This window comes from Callithrix jacchus, chromosome 15 (genome assembly GCF_049354715.1).
Source record: "Callithrix jacchus isolate 240 chromosome 15, calJac240_pri, whole genome shotgun sequence".
NCBI lineage: Eukaryota > Metazoa > Chordata > Mammalia > Primates > Cebidae > Callithrix > Callithrix jacchus.
The window spans coordinates 92,193,367-92,216,293 of record NC_133516.1 but is presented as its reverse complement, the minus strand read 5'-3'; positions in this window follow the sequence as shown (position 1 = coordinate 92,216,293).

Here is a 22,927-nt window from a genome sequence, read left to right as displayed (position 1 = left end):
GTGCCACACAGAGGGGCCTGAGGGTTGGCCTTCCGTGGCTACAGCTACCACTGACATTGTATATGCCACTCAGAAACCTGGAGACCTGCTGACCTGCCTAGCCAATTACTGCCACTGCTGGTACCTGAGCAAGCCACCTGGAGGCTAAATATTGGCTTTCATTACCACCAGTGCCCATGTATGCCACCTGAGGGTCCAAGGACTGGCATGCCTGGCCCACCACTATTACCACTGGTACCCAAGGACTGGCCCACTTGGTATCCTTTTTGCACCAAAGCCTCACCATAGCCTTCACTAACAACCACATCTAAGCCACTGAGGAACTCATATACACCACTGTGCATACAGACAAAGAAATTATATGGAGGCTACGCTGCTGCACTCACCCAGAATCAAAGCCAAAGCACCCCACCCAACCAACACTACAGATACATCTTTAGGAAAAAGTGTTTTCCTATAAAGTCAATCCATAAACTAAGAAAAAGCAACTGTTGTACCAGATGCACAGATAGCAGCAGAAGGACAAAAGAAAGTCATGAAAAGGCAGGAAAACATGACATCTCCAGAGGAACACAGTAATTCCCTAGCAACAGATTCCACCAGAAAGAAAATATATAAAACGACTGAAAAAAATCAAAATAACAACATTAAAGAAACTCAGTGAGATATAATAGAATGCAGATAAACAATGCAAAGAAATCAAGAAATCAATTCACAATCTGAGATAGATACCATAAAAAACAAACAGAAATCCTAGAAATGAAAAATTAAATAAACAAAATAAAAATATACTTGGGGAGATAACATGACCACTTCTGAGCTTTGGCAATGCCTATTTTTCACCTACTGTGACCTATTCCTCATTCAGCTGAACAAATTGGAGCCTAAGAAGATAAATTGACTTGCTTTAGTTAAAGAAAACAATAAACCATATTTTTTTTGTGGTGGTGGTAGAAATACTCTATAAATAGCCATATCTTGTTAAATTAGAGATAGTTCATGGTGACTTCAGAAACACTTGCCCTTTCCAAGATCACCAGTGATCACATTGTGTCTAAGTCCAAGGAACGCTTTTGGGTAATATTTTGTTAGTGATCTTTGGACCATTTGTCACTGGACACTCTTTTTCATTTAAAACTTCTGGCTCCTTGGGTGGCACCTATATCCTATTTTTTCAGCCATATTTTTTTCATGTTTTTTCAGCCAGTCTCTCTGTCTCTTTTTCAGGCTCTATCACCTTATTCATTTTCTGTTCTGGTGCTTCCTAAGATTCTGCCCATCCTTTTTCATCTTACGATCTTCCATGCACTCTTTCTAAATACTGCCTTCCATGCCATGACTTTACTTTCCATCTGTAAGTTGATAATTCTTAAACATCTATCTCAAGCTCAGGTCTCTCACCTGAATTCCAAGCCCTCATTCTCCACTTGGCTGTTCCACGTGGGCCTTAAACTCAATAAACACAAAACTGAAATTGTCGTCTTTTCTCCTTATCCTCAAACTACACCCCCAAATCTCGTCCTCCTTAATTCCCTATTTCCTTGGCACCATGAGGTTCCCCTTTGATTTATCCCTCACATTCTGTTGAACATTTTTTAACTTCCTTAATTTCTTCCTTACTATGCCTACTACTATTAGGATAAAGGACCATTCTTTCCAGCCTGGATCATCCAACCTGCAAAAATTGAATTGACAGTCTTGCTTTTGTTCTTGCCTACCCTTACACACTATTCATATAAGACCCAGGGGGAATCTTACTGAGGAAAATATCCTAATACTACCACCTTACTGCATAATAAATATTCTTTGGGTGCTTCCCATCACCTGAAGGATCAAGTCCAAATTCCTGTACATGGCACAAGGCACAAGGCCTCTATTTTTTTTTTTTTTTTTTGAGATGGAGTTTCACTCTTGCTGCTCAGGCAGGAGTGTAATGGCACAATCTCGGCTCACTGCAACCTCCGCCTCCTTGGTTCAAGTGATTCTCCTGCCTCAGACTCCCGAATAGTTGGGATTACAGGCATGGGCCATCATCCCCAGCTAATTTTTATATTTTTAGTAGAGACAGTGTTTCACTATGTTGACCAGGCTAGTCTTGAACTCCTGACCTCAGGTGATCCACCTGCCTCAGCCTCCCAAAGTGCTGAGATTACAGGCGTGAGCCACTGTGCCTGGCCAAGGCCTTTTATAATCTACAGCTAGTCTTTCCATTTATTTTAGTACTGTAAAATGTTTTCTACTCTTCCCTTACATCTGTTTCTTGGCATTTCGGAATGCCTTCCATTCTTTGAATTTGCCATGTTCTCTTTTGTCTTTGTTTACAACCAAGGATGCTTTTTATCTCTGCTATGTTCTCACTCATTTTTCAAATCCCAGCTCAGATGCAATATCCTTCTCTGGTCCTTCTCCCTCTTCAGTCTGGTTGTATCCTCTGTGGGGCCTTTGGCATCCTGTGCTCATCCCATCCCAGTACATTTATTCTGTGGGAATTCAAACATTGCTGGTGACTCTTTGGAGGGTAGCTTGATAATAACTAGTAAAGTCAAATATGTGTATATTCTTTGGCTAGTAAGTTGACACTTCTACTTCATAAAGAAACCATAGCAAAGGTACATAGAAGAAATGTATAAAAATAATTATATATGTGTTTAATAGAAAAATAAATAAATAAAAAAGAAACAGCCTTAATGTTCAATAAGAAAAGAGAAGAAATTGTGGCAAAGTCACCCCCTGGAATTCTATACAGCAGTTAAAATGAATCAACTAGAGTTGCCAGTATCAACTTTGGTATACATAAAAAACGTGGTGTTCAGCAAGAAAAACAAGTTGCAGAATAATACAATTTAATACATTTATAAAATTAAAATCATGCAAAACGTCATAGATTTGAAAATACTTGGTAAATGTATTAAGAACAGGAGTATAAACGCTAAATTTAGAATAGGACTTCCTTCTAGGAAAGGGAGAAGAATGAATCATGTTTTATTTAAAATACACTGCAATCTTCCCTCCATATCTGTGGATTCTGCATCTACAGATCCAACCAACTCTGGATTGAAATACATGGGAAAAAATTTCGCAAAGGTCCAAAAAGCAAAGCTTGAATTTTCCACGCACCGAATACTATGTTGAATCCACACAAAGTGATGTGTAAGCACTGTGTTTGGTAATTTATAATTATATATAAGTAATCTAGAGATTACTTAAAGTATGGGGGAAATGTGTGTAGTTTATATGCAATATTACACCATTTTATATAAAGGACTTGTGCGTTTGCAGATTTTGGTATCTGTGTGGGGTCCTGGAAACAATCCCCCATGGATAACAAGAGATGACTATACAATAAAGAGACTTCATCACTTCGCCAAACAAATGATACCAATTAAGCAAACTACTAGTAGTACAGAAAAAGAATAGGAATAAATAGTCAAAACTGGGATTGAAATAGTTAAAAATAAAAATTTGTTTTTGGAAGGGATAAGAGCAAACTCAATGCCTTGTGTAATTATGGGTGGGTACATAAACAATTTTTGCTTTTGGCTGATTCACAAAAACCTGTCTTGGCTCTCTCTGCTATCAGAAGAAGTGTTGAAAACACTGCTTACTCTGGCTTCCTGGGTATGCCCCACTTTAATGGGTTCATGTAAACAACTTCACTGGCATTTTCAAGGGGAGCTATAATACCAAGACAATACGTGATGAAACTCCACCATGTCCCTTTGTTAATTCATTCCTTTTCTACCTGACCTTTAAATATTTTAGCTTGTCGTGACTCCATCCTCTTAATACTTCATGTTCCTTTCCCAAGTGACTGCATCTACTTCCACATTTAAGTCCCAAGTCCAGATAGCTCCATGGAGCGATCTCACATACCCAACTGCTCACTCAACATCCCACTGAATGTCTCATGGGCAACTTAGAGTCAAAACGTAATATGAATTCATGCTTCCCATGCCCCATCCTCAAATGTATTCCTGCTGTGTTTTCCTCCCCAGGGTACAGTGTCACCCTGCTAGAAACCTAGGAGTCATTTTTTATACCCCCCTCCCTTTTGTTTTATATCCAATGCATCACTAGTTTCTACTGATTCTACCTTGTAGACATATCTCGAATGCACTGACTTTTATACAAATTCATTGCTATTCTTATTTTTTTCTGGCCTTTGCATTCTCACTGCCTTCTCTGTATTTATCAGCTCGACCTCCTCCATCTATGTTTAATCAGCTTCCATCACATGAAGCCACTCTCCATACTATGTCTAGGGTGAACCCTTCAAAATGCAAATCTGAATGCAGCACCCTTGCCTAAAACACTTCCTTACTTCTTATAGCTCTTGGAGCCCATCCCAGAATCCCTCTCAAGCTCTTTCCTTCTGGGAAGCTTCGTCTCATGGCAGTCTTCTCCCCTTCTCACTCTTCTCAAATTCAGCTTCCAACCACATGGCCTCCCTTTTAGTTCTTCAAATGTATCAGTCTCTTTCCCACTTCAGGACCTTGCTACAAGCTGCTCTCTCTGACTGAAAAACTGACTGTCAGCCACCACGTCCCAATCCCTCCACCTAAGACATGTCTCTTCATTCATTTGCTCTTAGCTCAAACAGTACTTTCTTAAGAAAGGCTGTCATGACCACTTTGGCAGAGTTTATAGGTTCTGTAATAGTCCAACTCTGCACTTATTGATAGCATTTAACAAAAAAGGATTTAAATATTCACGTGATTGTCTGCTTGCTACACCAGACCATGAGTATGAGAAGAGCAGCACAGTGCGTGCTGTTCCCTGCTGCATCCCCAGCACCCAGCCAGCGTACCTCCAGTAGTGCCTGAATGAAAGGCTGGTCTTCTGGAACAGTTACAGGGAAGGAGGAAGGTTCAGTGTGTACTCCCAGAAGCTACAAGATGCTACTTAATATTTGGAAACCAGTTCTTATTAGCATTTCAGAAAACTAGTCTGGGATGATTGTTCTCAATGGTTTTTAAAGTTATGTGGACAAAAATATGTAGATATGTCTTTATTCCGTGCTTGAGTTTTCCTAAGCTGGAAGTAATTCCCCTGAAAACCGATCAAATCCCTGTGCATGTTAGATGATTTCAGTTTCAGAGGCTGCGGATTTTGTGCTGGAAAATACCTCTTTAGAACACTTCTGACCCCTCAAAAAAATCCTTAGCCAAATAATATTAGTCATAGGCTTGTGTACAAGAAGGAAAAAGGACTGATTTTCCCCTTGAATGGTGTGAATGCTGTGCCTTTCGTGTAGAAGGAGAATGAATTTTGGATTCAGATAGCTATCAGATTCTTAGCTCTACATCTTTGGCTAAGTTTTAAAAATCACCCCAGGCATCATTTCCTTCATTTGTATAATTGAAATCATGGGATGATTTATAGAGATACCATAGATTTGCTGAGATAGCATTTGACAGGCTCTGAGCACAGTGCTTGTTGGTGGTGGAGACTTAATGAATTGTAGTTCTTTTCACTTTTCTATCAGTAAATGTAAACTAGTCAGTTGTTTTTGAACTGAGGTTTGAGGCCCCCGACAATTGAAATTAGAGTTTTGACAGTCGTCTTCTTAGAGCTTTTTCTTAGAAATTATTTTCATAGACTTAGATTGAATATAAGATCGTATGACCATACTACATATCAATTAAGAATACCTTGATGCATTTGGGCAGAACCAATAATACAGCAAGAAAAAAAAGAGGAAATGTCCTATGTAGGTAATTGCTAGCAATATACTACCTCATTGTAAGGAGGGATTGAAGCAAAGCCTGTCCTGCCATGGCTGGATGCCATTTGGTTATGACCTTTCTAGAATATGTCAGTAGATGTGTTCTGAGGAGAAGCTGGAAGAAGGACCAATGCGCATTTCTCTGCATTAGAGAATGGTTCATCCATCCCTCACCTCAGTCCATTCATTGTCATATGTGTCTGAGTGTTTAGAATGTGTCAGGCACTGTGCTGTCCCAGCAGCAAATGTCCAACAAATAACAGAGGGCAGCTCTGCTCGGTGGAGGGAGGAAGGACAGGGGAATGAGAGATACAGGTTGATTATTGCTTATCTGAAATCCTTGGGACCAGAAGTGTTTCCAGTTTCAGATTTTTGTGATTTGGGGATATTTGCGTCACACTTACCGATTCGACATCCCTGATCTGAAAATCCAAAATCTGAGTTGCTCCAATGAGTATTTTACTTGTGCATCATATTGCACAAAACATTTCACATTTTGCAGCATTTTGGATTTTCAGATAAGGGATATTCAACCTGGAATAAACAAATATATGTGACATCAGGTAGTGGTAAGTGAAACAACAAAAAACAGTAGGGGGATAGAGAAGGTGTGTTTGTGTGAGTGTGTGTGTGTGGGGGGGGGGTGCACTCTTACATAATGTGGTTTGCAAAAGTCTCTGGAAGAGACAGAGGACTGAATGTCACAAGGAAGCAAGCCTTGCAGGTTCCTGAGGGATGAGTTAGTTTCCAAGCAGAGAAGGCAGCAAGGACAGTAAGCATGAAGGTCCTCAGCTGCAGGCCTGGTGTATCTGAGGAAGGATGAGGGAGCTGGTGCAGGGGAGCTGGGGGAGGTGAGTGGGAGGAGGTGAGCTCAGAGATGTGGTGGGGCCAGTACACAGGGATAAGTATACAATGGATGAAATTTTGGCTTTGAATCCAAGCGAGATGGGAAGCCATGGGGAGTTTTGACTGTAATCTTTTTTACCTGGTAACTGGATTACTCTGGCAGCCATTGTTGAACAGCCTGCTGGGACTAAAAGAGCCTTCTCAGGAGCATGGGCAGAAACAAAGACTGGTTAGCAGGCTGTTGCCAAAGCTAGTTGAGAAGCATGTTCCCCTCAGTATTGGTTGCTGAGTTGTTTTTAAAAAATGACATTCTTTCTCAGAAAACAAATTCTTTCTAGTGTCTACTGACTTCTGCATTAGACCAAGCTTGTTCTCTTTGCTTATTCTTTATTTCCCTGTATATACTACCCCTCAAATGCAAAGGCTTTGATTAGAAAACTAGTAATGTGTGTGATGGAGAATAGTTGGATTTTTGATCTATTTCAGTGGTGGAGCTGACAGGATTTACTGGTGGACTACATGACGGGTATGAAAGAAAGAGGAACCCAGGATAGCACTTAAGAATTGGACTTCAGCAACTGGAAGGGCGGAAGGGAAGACTAAAGGAGAGGCACATGCTGGGAACTGTTGGGTCGTTTTTTATTCTCTAAGAATCTTCTGTTCCAACATAGTTTTTGGAAGGAATCCTACCTTAGGGTGGCCACCAACTTCCTATCGTTCAGTTGACTGCTAAAGCCTGGTTCTGTGGTATATAAGAAAATTGCCTGGCATGACGGGTACTCTGGAATAGAAATTGGGAGGAGTGTAAAACACAAATTTCACCTCTCTGACTGCTTAGCTAAGGGCTAGCCCTGTTTATTAAGAAACTTTTCCGACTGTCTCCCTAGAGGCTCAAGGCTAGAGTAACAGCTGAAGGTGATTCCCAACTTGGCAGAGGTTGCAATCGCCTTTAAGGCTCCAAAGTTGAATCTTGTACTTTTCTAAGTTTTGGTTAGTGAAAGCATAGAGCTGCTAGAGGGAAGGACTCAAAGAAGGTCACAGCTGGGAGAGAACTTAGCTGGAGTATAAATTAAAATTCATAAAGAGACATGAGGTCTGGATGGCTTAAATGACTTCTGCAAGAGGCAGGAGGAGTAGCAGAGACAGGATTAGAACCTGGGTCTCTAACTCCCAATCCATTGCCCTTTTTGCTGTACAATACTTAAGGGAATATGAAGGTCCCAGGCAGTCACTGACTTGGAACAAATTATTTTCTACTTTCAGGAGACTAGAGATCGTTGGGGTCTTCACCACATACTACTTTTAATCCATATTCATGAATCCCATAAGATTTACCCTTAGGCAAAAACTGGAGTTTGGCTGAGTTCCTTGGTCTAAATAAAGAATGGCAATAATAATTCTTGCTATCCTCTGGGATAGATTATTACTTTCACATTCAGGAAGTGATGGATTACAAGTATAACGGTTGGAAAAGGACAGTGGTGTAATGAGCAGATGTTACTACCATGAATGTGTGGATAATTATAATTTTTCTATAGATAAATACTATAAAAATAAGTTTGCAGTATGTCTGGGTCCTTGCCTTATCTAACTGGTAGTTGAGGGCAAAATGGCTTGATTTGAATTTCATCCATGATTTTCAGAAGGCTGGGGGAGCTGCTAAGGGTTAGTGAAAGATCCAAGGTAGACTGCTGGAGAAAGAAGGAAAGGTGATGCAAGCAGTCAGCTGCTGAAAGACCGACATTCGGTTGTTTCCGTTGAAATATTGGAAAATCCAGGTGGAAGCCTGTGAACAGGATTGCCTCTGATTACTACAGCATCATCACACCATGTCAGCAATAGTTACTGCTCATGCAAATGAACTGTAGACATGCTTTAAGCTTCGCTTTCTCTTTCCAAGTTCATTGAACCTAGATCTTACTAAGATTTAGGCACCCACCCAATTCTGTACCAGCTGGTTGGTAGCTGAGGTACTAGCTGGTTAGTAGCTGATGCTTTTTTTTTTTTAAGGGAAAAGGTTTTTACATCTCTGTAGATTTCTTACCCTGGGATGTTAGGGTTCTTCAGAGAAATAAAACCAATAGGATAGATGATTGATTGATTGATTGATTGATAGAAGAGGAGATTTATTATAGGAACTGCCTCATGTGATTATGGGGGCCAAGAAGCCCCACAATAATATAGATATATATGGGGAAATTTATTATAGCAATTAACCTATGTGATTATAGAGGCTGAGAAGCATCAAAGTCTGTCATTATCAAGGTGCAGAACCAGGAAAGCTAGAAAACCCGAGAAAAAGGGGAGCTGGTGGTAGAAGTGCCAATCGGAGTCTGAAAGCCTGAGAACCAGGATTATATATGTCCAAAAGCAGGGGAACTTGGATGTCTCAGTTCAAACAAAAAAAAAAAGCAAATTCACCTTCTTCCACATTTATGTTCCATTTAGACCTTGAACAGATTGGATTACCTCCACCCACCTTAGTGAGAGCAATCTTCTTTACTTGGTTTACCTGTTCAAATGCTAATCTCTTCCAGAAACACCCTCACAGACACAGTTGGAAATAATGTTTTGCCAGCAATCTGGGCATCCCTTAGCCCAGTCAAGTTAACATATAAAATTAACCATTACAATCTACTTCTTGTAAACTTGGCACCCATCTGAATCTCCTTAAATCATACCTAACCTTCAAATAAAGAAAAAAAAAACAAGGCCATAATTCCACCTACAATGATACAAGGATGCTGTGTACAACATGGAATATATCAATCCCTTCCTCAGAAGAAAAGGTAGTCTTTCAGTGACATTTACTCTTCTGATAGCCTATAACTTGAATACTATGATGCAAAATGAACAATAGTTAAATAGTGATATAAAGTTAATACATATCATGTTACATGATAAGGAAATAAGCAAATATATTTGCTTAATAACAAAATAAGGAGGAAATACTTATGAAATTACAATTCTTGTTTCTGTAAGTGGTCATGTGGTTATAACTGGTATTTATAACTACCTTCTGCTATTACCCATTCTGTATTTTCTTTGCCTTCAGCAAGGACCTTAGCTCGCTGTGGTTCTTTACCTGTGGGGTGATCCAAATATTTATTCCTAAGACGTCTGGTCATTTGTAATCCTACCTGGGTTGAGTAGTTGCTTTTTCCCACTCACCTCAATCACAGGGAATGATAATACTAAAAGATGCCCTAAGGGATCTTGTGTATTTCAGACTTCTCTTCTTTACCTGTATTGAGGAGTAGTAGTCCTATTTACCCTTGGTAGTCAAGATCAATCACCCCAGCCAACATCATAGCTCCCTTCTTGGTTGTTGGCTCAGAGGCATGAGGAGCACAGAGTGGCAGTCCTAACTTCTAGTTCAATGGAAGTATTGTTGTATCTCCTGGTGGAAGCATTCTTACCTCTGGGACTAAGATCTCTAAGCCAACAGAGCCTAAAGTCTAATGAACAGGAAGCATACACTTTGTTTGTGGGTTACTATAAGTAAATAGGAAATGGTGCCTCTCCCATCTTCAGCCCTTGATGCCTGGACCTGTGAATTCTGGCTCTGAGAGAAACAGTATCAGTCTCGGCTCACTGCAACCTCTTCCTCCCAGGTTCAAGTGATACTCCTGCCTCAGCCTCCTGAATAGCTGGGACTACAGGCATGCACCATGCACCACTATGCCCAGCAAATTTTGTATTTTTAGTAGAGATGGGGATTCACCATGTTGGCCAGGCTGGTCTTGAACTCCTGACCTCATGATCCACACATCTTGCCTCCCAAAGTGCTGGGGTTACAGGCATGAGCCACCATGCCCAGCCTTTGATACAGATTTTTTTGACTTGGTAACTGGTTTTTTATTGTATAGAATTTTAAACACATATAATTGAATAATTACATTAAAAATAATTACATAAAAATAATTACTTTAAAATTTTTTTCCATAAAATATCTCTTTTTTTCTTTCTGGAGAAGATTTCAGACTACTGATTGAATTTCTTTCATGGTTATAGTATATTTAGGGTTCCTATTATTATTTGATATGGTTTTATTTAAGTTGTATTTTTTTTTCCCTAGGAAAAGCTCCCCATTAGCGTTCCTGGCCTTCTAGGTTTGATTTCCCAGCCTTGTTGCTGGTCCAAGGCTTCATGTCCTGTTTTCAGAGCTACTCCTGTCAAGAAAACACTTTTTAAAAATAATTTGCACAAAGATGTTGTTTGGTGGTTTTGAAGTCTTTGCAGTATCCTTTCAGATCACATTTCTGATATTGGCATTTGCTCTCAGGAAAACCTGTTTTATTTTACAATCCTTAGCTCTCTGGCTGCTTGCAAACAAGATTTTTTCAGAGATATCTGGGAAGATCCCTATTTTGATTTGCCTGATAGTTAGATGGTCCAATTACAGGAGCTGTTCCTTCCTCTGTTCTGTCCCCAGGGAAAATATATCCTGTGCAGGCAGTCACAGAAATTCCTATCCCTTTCCTGTAGTTCTGGGATGCCACCCAAACTATGAATATCTCAGTAAGTAAGAAGCGAAGTGTCATATGTATGTGCATAAGGGGACATACATATGTGGTAATAAGAAACCTGTTTCCTCCATGGTGATCACAATAAATTGAGGGTGATTATGTAAGAAAGTACTCATATACTAAATTGACATTTCATGCATCTGAAATATATCTGTATTGCTCAACTGCTGCATTTGCCAACAATACCCATATGGGGAAACCCTAGCGGACATTTCCAGTGTCATGTATTCTATTGCAGCCTCTGTATGCCTCTCATTTTATTAGCAGTCTACTAATGTTAGAGAAAGATTCAACAACAAAACAAATTCTTGAGACATTAGCTGTTCTCCTCCTAACAGCCATTTGCCTCACAGTCTCTTACTATTGATGCAAATTTTAGCAAGTGCCTGAAACGGAGACATGGCAGAGTCTACTTGCTTCAGAGGGTATGCCAGGCTACGTTCAGAATATGTTGAGTGGACAGACATCTAGGGAGGAAAAACTAAGATCTGATTGCCAAGTTTTTCTTACACTACTCCACCCCACCCCTCCCCACATCTGCTCCTGCCAAGCCCTGAACTCCTCTCTTTAATGATATCTTGCCAGCAAAGCTCAGCGTTTGTTTCCAAGAAATGCTTTTCCCAGAAGACTAGATGGACACCCAGAAAACAACTTTTAAGTTATTCTATATTTATGTTTACTGTTCCAAAACAGAAATAGTGTGGCAGTTGGGAAAATCTATTTCCTTTCTCATGTACAAGTCATAACTGTATACATTTTCTGAAATCTTAGGATCAGGGGAATAGTAGGGGCATTTTACAGCGGAGTTGGTAACTTTTTTCTGTAAACAGCCAGATAGAAAATATTTTAGGGTTTGTGGGCCAGACTGCTTATCTCTGCTGCAAAACCAGCCATAGATCAAATGGCCATACATAAGCAAGTGGGCATAGTTATGTTCCAGTACCATTTTATTTACAAAAGCAGACAGTGAGCCAGATTTGGCCTCTAGGTCACAGTTTGCCAACTCAGTCTTAGAGGAGCTGTTTAAAGGGATTTTCCCTAAGATTTGCTGCACATAGGTTGCTGTCATTCATTTATCTAAAACAGAACTTGTCAATCGCAGCACTATTAACATTTGGGCTGGTTAATTCTTTGATGTGATAGGTGTACAATCCTATGCATTGTAGATGTTTAGCAGCATCTTAGCCTTTATCCACTAGATGCTAGTAGCATCTTCTGAGTTGTGATAACGAAGAAATGTCTCTAGACATTACCAAATGTCCCTTGAGGGGCAAAATTGCTCCCTGTGAGAATTGCTGATCTCCACTGATAGGGAAGACAGAGCACGTGTTATAATTGGGGACTAAATTTCTCAATGTCTGAACATAGAGAGAGGGGAGGGAGTATCTGGGATTGAGATGAAGAGGTAGTAAGGGAAAGATCACTTAGGGCTGTTTAGACTTTCTTTTGAAGGTGATTAAATGACATTAAAGGGTCTTATGAAGTGGGGTGTGGTGGTCCATTTAGGTTTATGTTTTAGGATGGTCACTCTTGCATTGGAGAGAAAAGTGCGTTAGATAGAAGAAGACTAGAGGCAAGGATATCAGCAAGAGGACCCACATACTAACATTTTGACTGGCACATCGTGAACAATGCTGTTTTGGTTGGTGGTTATTATTAAATCCTTGTAAAATTTATGTAACACTGACCAAATCTATGAAAGATTGATTAGTGCCATATAGACAGTTTATCAATTATAAAACATGTACCTGACCTTAAAATCAAGCTCACTTATCTTAGAGCACTCATTTCCTTCTCGCTGGGAAAATCGCCTTAGCCAACAAAACTACCAAGGATCCTCCTTCACAGTGAATATAGAGGTAGGCAAGGATGCTAACTGTCATTATGGGATGTGTTCAACATGTCATGGTACATAGCCAAATGAATAGGCCAACGATTGAATTTTGAATTGGTGAGAAACTGAAGGTCCAAGGTTCACGTAGTACATTTGCAATAGCATGCACAACTGATTATATCCCCTCTGCGTAGACAACTCTGACTGTGACCTGGCTCCCAAAAAAGTTCATGACATTTTCTAGACTGTAATTATTACATAGCTCTTTTCTTTCTTTCTTTTTAACCTCTTTAATATATTAGGTATTTGAGAGTTCCTTTCAAAGACCTGGAATAGTTGTATTGAACAAGTGTTCTCTTCCCTAGACAGTCTTGGGAACGTGGGCAAATTTTCACTGTCAGATTTTCTTTTGTTACATTTTGCCCTTAATTTCAGTAATTCTCATGATTATTATATCCAGTAATATTAATCAAAAGTCACTTCATCTCTCTAGGGACCATGGTAGGCAGTGGGGATACAAAGATGACATGAGAGTGTTTCTGCCCACAAAGGGAAAATGGGGGAAGGAATTCAGACATTAAAAAAGCAAGTACAATTGATACAATTTGTGTGTGATGTATTTCTTGTCAGTGCTGAGGGAGGAATGTGAAAATCATTCACCTAGTCATTGTGTCAAATAGAACTTTTCCTTGTAGCAAATTATCTAATGATGCTGTTTAGTAAGTATCGTTTTCTCCTCATTTAAGCTAACAATCCATTCAAACTCTACTTCCTTAATCAACTCCTTATTTACTACAACTGTACTTCCTTCATGGCTAGTCCAGGTAAATTAATCTCTTATTGGCCAGAGTCAAAATCTGGACACAGTGGCTCTTGAGGTGTTTACACAGGAGAGTTGATCACTCTAGCCATCAGCTTCCACCAGAAACTTTATTTTCTCGATCACTTAAATCCATGAAAACCCCTAAGTGGGGGAAATTCAAAACTGAAGGATTCTGGAATATATGGTTCCCACTTTAGCAAAGTGGGAGATGAGCTTGAGGAGATGAGCTGGCCTTGCTTTCCTATGTAATACAGGTTGAACATCCCAGTCTGCAAGTTGGTAGTTAAAAATGCTCCAAAATCTGCAACATTTTGAGTGCCAGCAAGATGCTGAAAAGAAATCCTTATTGGAGCGTGTATATATATATATATATATATATATTTATTTATTGTGTTTTAGGTTTTGGGGTACATGTGAAGAACATGCAAGATTGTTGCATAGGTACACACATGGCAGTGTTTTTTGCTGCCTTCCTCCCCTTCACCTATATCTGGCATTTCTCCCCATGCTATCTGTCCCCAACTCCCCACCCCCCAACTGTCCCTCCTGTAGTTCCCCCCCGACAGACCCCAGTATGTGATGCTCCCCTCCCTGTGTCCATGTGTTCTCATTGTTCAGCACCCACCTATGAGTGAGAACATGCAGTGTTTGATTTTCTGTTCTTGTGTCAGTTTGCTGAGAATGATGGTTTCCAGGTTCATCCATGTCCCTACAAAGGACACAAACCTATTGTTTTTATGGCTGCATAGTATTCCATGGTGTATATGTGCTACATTTTCCCTGTCCAGTCTATCATCGATGGGCATTTGGGTTGGTTCCAAGTCTTTGCTATTGTAAACAGTGCTGCAGTGAACATTCGTGAGATGGAGCATTTTGAATTTAGGATTTCTGAATTTGGAATGCTCAATTGGTATAACACAAATATTGCAAAATTCAAAAAATCTGAAACACCTCTGGTTCCAATCATTCTGGATAAGGGATACGGTAGTTCATTTCTTTTTGGCAGGCTCTTTACATCATGCCCGCCAACCTCATTGCCCATATTTTGATAATCCCATGAAGCAACAGACGTAGCCTTCTTTAGGTATGCATCGCATATTTGGTATTCAGTGTACATTTGCTTACGCACTGAGCACACTACTGTGTATCTTCCACTAAAAACAGTAAGTACTGTAAGCTAGAAGACAGATAAGAATTGTGAGACTTTTAAAAAATTTCTTTTCCCCACCATCTGTCACATATTTTGCTGACAGTGTAATGCTTTGGATAAAGTTCAGTAAATTTGGTAAATTTAAGGAAAACCAAGGTAAGAGCTTTCACTTTTAAGCTGCCATATTTTTCGGTAGTATAGAACTATAACTTACTAGAAGTGTACCCTTGCCTCTAATGGCACAGAAACATTATAAAATTCAGATTTATACACTTACATTCTCTAGCTATTTTTGTCTGAAAGAGTAGCAATTCATCTACTAGAAGTTATTTTGACCTTAATGAAAGAGAAGGAGGGGTATAAATTGGAAACTCACTTAATTTTGCACATGTAAGCATGCTCTTCATCTCTACACTGAAAAAATAGTATTTGTTGCACTAAGGGAAAAAAAGTTGCTGGAAAAGCAAAAAACTCTTTTATGTATTTAATCCTTCTTTTCTGTGTGACTCATGGTTTCCTTTTTGCTCCTGACAAACATAAGTATCTTTGTATCTGTTCATCAGCCTGCCTAAGGCTTCATCTCTTTCCATCTCCCAAAGACAGAGCCTTGGGGACACTTTCAAGAGTCAGTTAAGGAGAATGCACACACTTAAAACCTACAGCTGTTAATCCCTATCTTTTCCAAAAGAGTTTCTTATTCTGCTTTAGACTGAGAGCCTTTGTGTAGGAGTCCAGAATATTTTAACATTTCCTGCTTCATCTGCAACTTGGAGCCAAAAGTATAGCACTAGTTTCTTCCAAGATTTTTTATGAGCAAAGAGTCATGTGCTCCGCAATCCTTCTTAGTTAGAGATGCCTCAGGTTTCACACTTTGGGGACAGAGAAGGAAAATACATCTTCTGTAGACACTTCAGTTCATGTGCTATATACTCTGGAATGCTCTCTCTTTTTTTCAGCTGGATTGTAATTTCCTGAGCGCCAAGGTGAGAGGCCATGTTCAAATGCATAAGTCTTGAATTGGCAAATGTCTGAGGCACAACTATGTCTAAGACCAGTTACAAGCACAATGGGGCAGTCGATTATGTGTCCCTTTGCTGCCTCTTGCTTCTCTTCCCAGTGCCATTTTCAGTCCTCCCTCAGGCTTCCAACATGTCTTCTTTATCTTTTCTCCCTCCTTTCAAAATGGATTACGAAGAAAGTATTTGTAATCCATTCACAGTGACTAAAAATAGCTAAAAACTCTCCTTTCCAAGTAAATTCACATTTAAATGAGGACTTAAACTAAATGCCAGTGTTTTTCAGTAGACTGAGGCGATGGAGGCCAGAGCTTTCCACTGTGAGGTGTTCTGCTCTGATCCCAATTATGCCTTTTATGGTCATTACCAGGCTGATTCTACACTAAACATACATACATTTTTATATCCCATACTTCCTTCAGTGCATGAATGAAGTAGGAGAGAACAAAAACAATCTAAGGAAATTTTATCTTTATTCCTTCCTTCCTTCCTTCCTTCCTTCCTTCCTTCCTTCCTTCCTTCCCTCCCTCCCTCCCTCCCTCCCTCCCTCCCTCCCTCCTTCCTTCCTTCCTTCCTTCCTTCCTTCCTTCCTTCCTTTCTTTTTCTTTCAACAGAGTCTCATTCTGTCATCTAGGCTGGAGTGCAATGGTACAATCTCAACTCACAGCAACCTCCACCTCCAAGGTTCAAGTGATTCTCCTGTCTCAGCCTCCCAAGTAGTGGGACTACAGGCACCTACCACCATGCCTGGTTAATTTTTGTATTTTTAGTAGCACAGGGTTTCACCATGTTGGCCAGGCTGGTCTTGAGCTGACCTCAAACAATTCACCCACCTTGGCCTCCCAAAGTGGTAGGATTACAGGTGTGAGCCACTGCACCCAGCCAAATACTTCTATTTAACATTCACATACACCTTAGGTTCTCTGAACCATCTTGTCATTGTGATTTTGGAAACACTTTGCTTCTTCAGGAAAATTTACAAAAATTTTCACATCCTAATTTTCCCAAACTTGGATGTTAGGTAACGCAGCAAAAGAGAATTCGGGTTGCTGTTGGAGTTGAGCTTGCCAATTACCTGACCATAAAACTGAGAGATGATCTTGGTTAGTAGGCCCAGTGTAATCACAAGTTCCTTAAAAATGGAAGACGGAGCTAAAGAAAAGACAGAGAAAGAGGTGTAAAGATGGAAGCAGTTTCAGAGAGATGCAATGTGGGTGACTTTGGAGGTGGAGGAAGAGGTCAAGGCCAGAATATGAGCTCTAGAAGTTGAAAAAAGGCAAGGAAACAGATTACCTTCTAGGGCCTCCAGAAAGAGATGCACCCCAGCCCATACCTTGATTTTATTCTGGTGAGACTCATGTCAGATTTCTGAACCACAGAACCATAAGATATTAAATTTGTACTGTATTAAGCCATTAAGTCTGTGATAATTTTTATGGCAACCATAGGAAACGATTACACTTAATTTTTACTTTGAAATAGAGTTAAAATATATTCTTTCATCATTGTGCTTTTTATTTTACATCATTTCATTTTACTTTCAATTTGTTGATTGATCAAACAGACATTGTTCTGATTTTGTTAGAGGCTAACACCTTCCTTACCCTTTCATTATGTAACCTTCCTTACCATTTAAGGAGTTATCAGAAGCTAGCACCTTCAGAAAGATTTTCTTGTACCCTCCCCTTCTCCCCACTGGATTAGGTAGGGTTAGAGACCTTCTAGGGTTTTCATATGTTCTCGTGTTCACCACTACCCATAATTCTAAGTACACTATTTAATAACCATTGGGTTGCTCTTCTTTATGTCCTAAAGGCCTTCATCTAGGGCAAGGAATGGTCTTTTCTCTGGACCCTCAATGCTTTAGAGGGTCTAGCAAGCCTTGGGCTCTCCATAGATGTTGGTCAAATGAATGAAATATACAAGTATACACAATTAATTGCTATTGAGAGTTCTGTTTTTATCTGCCTAGGAATGACAAGCTGGGTGGCAGGACTGGATGACTCTAGATGATGAGAGTCTAGCTTATGGTGCTCCAGGTGCCAGGCTAATGACCAGACTGGCTTGAGGGGATTGGGTGATGCAGTGCATCCTGCTTTCACACAGGGGCTAGGCCATTTGAAATAAGAATTGACAGTCTTCTGAAAAGAATTCAGAGCCCTATCAGCACCATGTTATGTGACTGACATTCTTTGACCTGATTTAATGTCCTCTCTGCACACTGGTGCTGGGGACGAGACATTCCATAAGTCAAAGACCACCAATTTTCAGTTCAGGAAGTGATAGCTGATGATACATTGAACAAGGAGTTGCCACATCTCATCCCATGGATTCTCTGTGAGACCCTCCCTGTTGCTTTCTACACATTTTCATATTTCAAGCCTCATTCCTGGAATTAATGTCAGATGTTTCTGGTGATTCACATAATTTCAAGGAAGGCTGTTTTCTTTCACTTTAGCATGGAGAAATGGGGGAAAAGATTTTGTCATCATTTGCCTGAGACAGCACTTGAGAAAAAATTCTCTGTAGGATTCTACTCCCTTCTTCTACTAGGCATAAGATCCTGCTTGGTAATGAGGCCATGTGGTCTCAGGGGAACTGATTTCATGAACCATAACAAGCTGATGGACTTCAGAAGGTTAGTCTTGGTCTATAGGTGGTCTTGAATTAGAGATAATTCAGGGATGCTTAGGTGATTTCTTTTTCCACTAAGTTCTTGTGGTTCTCAGGGTTGAGGCTAGAAAAAGAATAAGGAACTCAAAACAAGTCATAAGAAATAAATTGTTAGGTGAATGGATGGATTCTAAAAGAGAAGAACATGAAAAGTAAGGCCCTCTGTGGATTCTAAAGTACTACAGGATAAGCCCAGGCCTGGATTTCACTCAACTCCTGAAGATAATCCAGGTTTCAACTTCCTATATACCATTTCATCATCTTACCATTCCTCTCTTGCTCCATCCTTTGGTCTGTCCTGAATATATTCATGAACTTTAAGGTATAATGACTGGTCATATACTAGCTTACAGTGTTACCTGTCTAAGAAATCATTGTATTTTATACGCAAGCCAAAAGAATTCTCTAAAATATAATTTCAGATCTAAGATATTGAATGAGGGAAGCAATTTTGTGCTTTAAGTTTTTAGGAGATGATACACACTAAAGTTTTGAGCTGCACCATTGACTAACTGTGTCCTTGGGCAAGTCTCTTAAACTGTCTGAGTCATGCCTTCCCCATTTCCATCTGAAAACTTTCACAGGATTGTTAATGAGGATCAGGCAATGTGAAATATATGCTTTGGGAAACAATTTAAAAATTGAGCACTACCAAGGGAATTCTAGAAGACTAATGAATCATTTCTAATTTTTTTTCTTGGAGTGGGTTTTGCAAATGTTGAAGAGAGAAAGACCAGCTCTTCTGGGAAAAACAAGGAGGAAAAGCTTTAGAAAGAAGAGAGAAAAGACATATTTGAAAAGTGTTGTGAGGAAATGGTGTTTAGATCTTCTTTTAAAAGTGGGTATTTCGGATGTGTTGCTACGTGACTGGCTCCTCCCTTGTCTCAGTATGAAACCTTCAATACGGTCCATGTCATCAATGCTTTTGCACTTAGAGTTGAGGGTAGGGAGGGGAGGATTCAATAGAAGACACTAGGTGAGAGCACAGCTAGCCAAGGAGGCTCAGTTACATTTCAGTTACATATGAAGCAAAAGTAAACTTGTACATCATACACCATCATCTGCCAGGGCCCTGAAATCACATTCAGGTTTAGCTGTTTGACCTTGAGTGAAGTTACTTACGTTTATTGAATGTCAGTGTTTTATCTGTTAGAAATATAGTGACTCTCCTTAAATCATTTTAGGATTGAGATGTGAACATATGGTATTTATACACTGTTGGACATTATACAGTATAAACGGTAACAGCTCTTTACCTAAATTGCCGTCATTATTATCGTCACCATTTTCCTAAGTAGACAGCTGCTAAATTCTGCTTTGATCATCCCATTCTGGCTAATCTTTTCCTATTTGTTTTTAATCTAGTTAACAGAAATCCTAATTCTAGAGCACACTACCCAAAAAGAGAATATATATTCTTTTCAAGGGCACAAGAAACATTTATCAAGATAGAACATATTCTGGACCATAAAATAAGTCTCACTAAATATAGAGAGATTGAAGTGTGGTATTCAAACCTGATGGAATTATATTAATAACAGAAAGGTCTCTGAAAAACTCCCCAAATATTCAGAAAACAATTAACATACTTATGAATAACCCATGAGTAAAGAAGAAATCAAAAGAGAACATAGATTTTGGATTGAATGAACACAAAACTAGAATATCTCTAAATTTTAGATTCCTATTAATCAGGTATTTAAAGTAAAATTGATAGCACTAATCATATGTATTATATTTTTTTAAAAAGTCTCCAAGCAATGCCCTCAGCTTCTAGTTTAAGAAATTTAAATAAGAAGAGCAATTTAAACTTAAATTATTAAGTAAAAGAAAGAAAATAGTAAACATTATAGAAAAGATATGTGTAATAGAAAACAGAAAAATTGGGAAAATCACTGAAAGCAAAGCTGCCTTTTGATAAAATAAATAAATTTGATAAGCCTCAGGCCAGTATAATCAGGAGAAAAGAGACATTAATTAATATCAGGAACAAGAGAGGTGACATCACTGAAGTCTACAGATATTAAATGAATCATTTAAAAAAATTAACACTTTATATCAACACATTTGACCACTGATATGGTTTGGCTTTCTTACCGCACCCAAATCTTATCCTGAATTCCCACGTGTTGTGGGAGGGACCTTGTGGGAGATAGTTGAATCATGGGGGTGGGTCTTTTCTGTGCTGTTCTTGTGATAGTGAATAAGTCTCACAAGATCTGATGGTTTGAAAAACAGGAGTTTCCCTGCACAAACACTCTCTCTCTTTGCCTGCTGCCATCCGTGTAAGGTGTGACTTGCTTCTCCTTGCCTTCCACCATGATCGTGAGGCTTCCCTAGCCATATGGAACACTAAGTCCATTAAACTTTTTTCTTTTGTAAATTGCCAAGTCTTGGGTATGTCTTTATCAGCAATTTGAAAATGGACTAATACAGTAAATTGGTACCAGTAAGTGGGGCACTGCCTGAAAAAATACCCAAAAATGTGGAAACAATGTTGTAAGGGGGTAACAGGCAGAGGTTGGAACAGTTTGGAGGGCTCAAAAAAACCAGGGAAATGTGAGAATGTTTGGAATTTTCTAGAGACTTGTTGAGTGGCTTTGATAAAAATGCTGATAGTGATATGGACAATAAAGTCCAGGCTGAGGTGATCTCAGATGAAAATAAGGAAATTGTTTGGAACTGGAGCAAAGGTTATTCTTGTTATGCTTTAGCAAAAAGACTAGTAGTACTTTGCCTCTGGCCTAGAGACTTGTAGAACTTTGAACTTGAGAGAGATGATTTAGAGTATCTGGCAGAAGAAACTTCTAAGCAGCAAAGCATTCAAGAGGTGACTTGGGTGCTGTTAAAGGCATTCAGTTTATAAGGAAAGCAGAGGATAAAAGTTTGGAAAATTTGCAACCTGACTATGTGATAGAAAAGAAAAACCCATTTTCTCAGGAGAAATTCAAGCCAGCCTCAGAAATTTGCATAAATAACAGGGAGTTCAATGTGAATCCCGAAGACAGGGGGGAGTATGCCTCTGGGGCATGCCAGAGGTCTTCACGGCAGCCCCTCCTGCCATGTAATCCCCAAACCTTGGCAGCGTCCATGTGGTGTTGAGCCTGTGAGTACACAGAAGTCAAGAATTTGGGTTTGGGAACCTCCATCTAGATTTCGGAGGATGTGTGGAAATATCTGGATGTCCAGAAAAGTTTGCTGCAGGGGCAGGGCCCTCATGGAGAACTTCTGCTAGAGCAGTGAGGAAGGGAAAAGTGGGGTCAGAATCCCCATATGGAGTCCCTACTGGGGAACTGCCTAGTGGAGCTGTGAGAAGAGGGCCACTGTCCTCCAGACCCCAGAATGGTAGATCCACCGACCGCTTGCACTGTGTGCCTGAAAAAGTCACAGACCCTAAACAGCAGCCCATGAAAGCAGCTGGGAAGGAGGCGGTACCCTGTAAAGCCACAGAGGCAGAGCTGCCCACAGCCATGAGAACCTACCTCTTGCTTCAGTGTGACCAGATGTGAGACACGGAATGAAAGGAGATCATTTTGGAGCTTTAAGATTTGACTTCCCAGCTAAATTTTGGACTTGTATGGGCCCTGTAGCCCCTTTGTTTTGGCCAATTTTTTTCCCATTTGGAACAGCTATGATTGCCTAATACCTGTATCCCTATGTAACTAGGAAGTAATTAGCTTGCCTTTGACTTTACAGGCTCATAGACAGAGGGGACTTGCCTTGTCTCACATGAGAATTTGGACTGTGGACTTTGGGTGAATGCTGAAATGAGTTAAGAATTTGGGGGACTGTTGGGAAGACAAGATTGGTTTTGAAATCTGAGAACATGAGATTTAGGAGGGGCCAGATGCAGAATGATATGGTTTGGCTCTAAGTTCCTGCCCAAATCTCATCTTGAATTCCCATGTGTTGTTGGAGGGACTGGGTGGGAGATAATCGAATCACAGGGGTGGGTCTTTCCTGCGCTGTTCTCATTGATAGTGAATAAGTCTCACAAGATCTGATGGTTTTAAAAATGAGACTTTCTCTGCACAAGCTCTCTCTCTCTTTGCCTGCTGTCATCCATGTAAGGTGTGACTTGCTCCATCTTGCCTTCTGCCATGATTGTGAGGCTTCCCCAACCACATGAAACTCTTCCATTAAACTATTTTCTTTCGCAAATTGACCGTTCTTGGGTATGTCTTTATCAGCAGGATGAAAATGGACCAATACAACCACTTAGATGAAATAGTCAAATTACTTGAAAGACACAAACTAATAAATCTCACTCATGAAGAAATAGTATGCATATTTCAGTGTATGTTAAAGGAATTACATTTTTAGTTAAAACA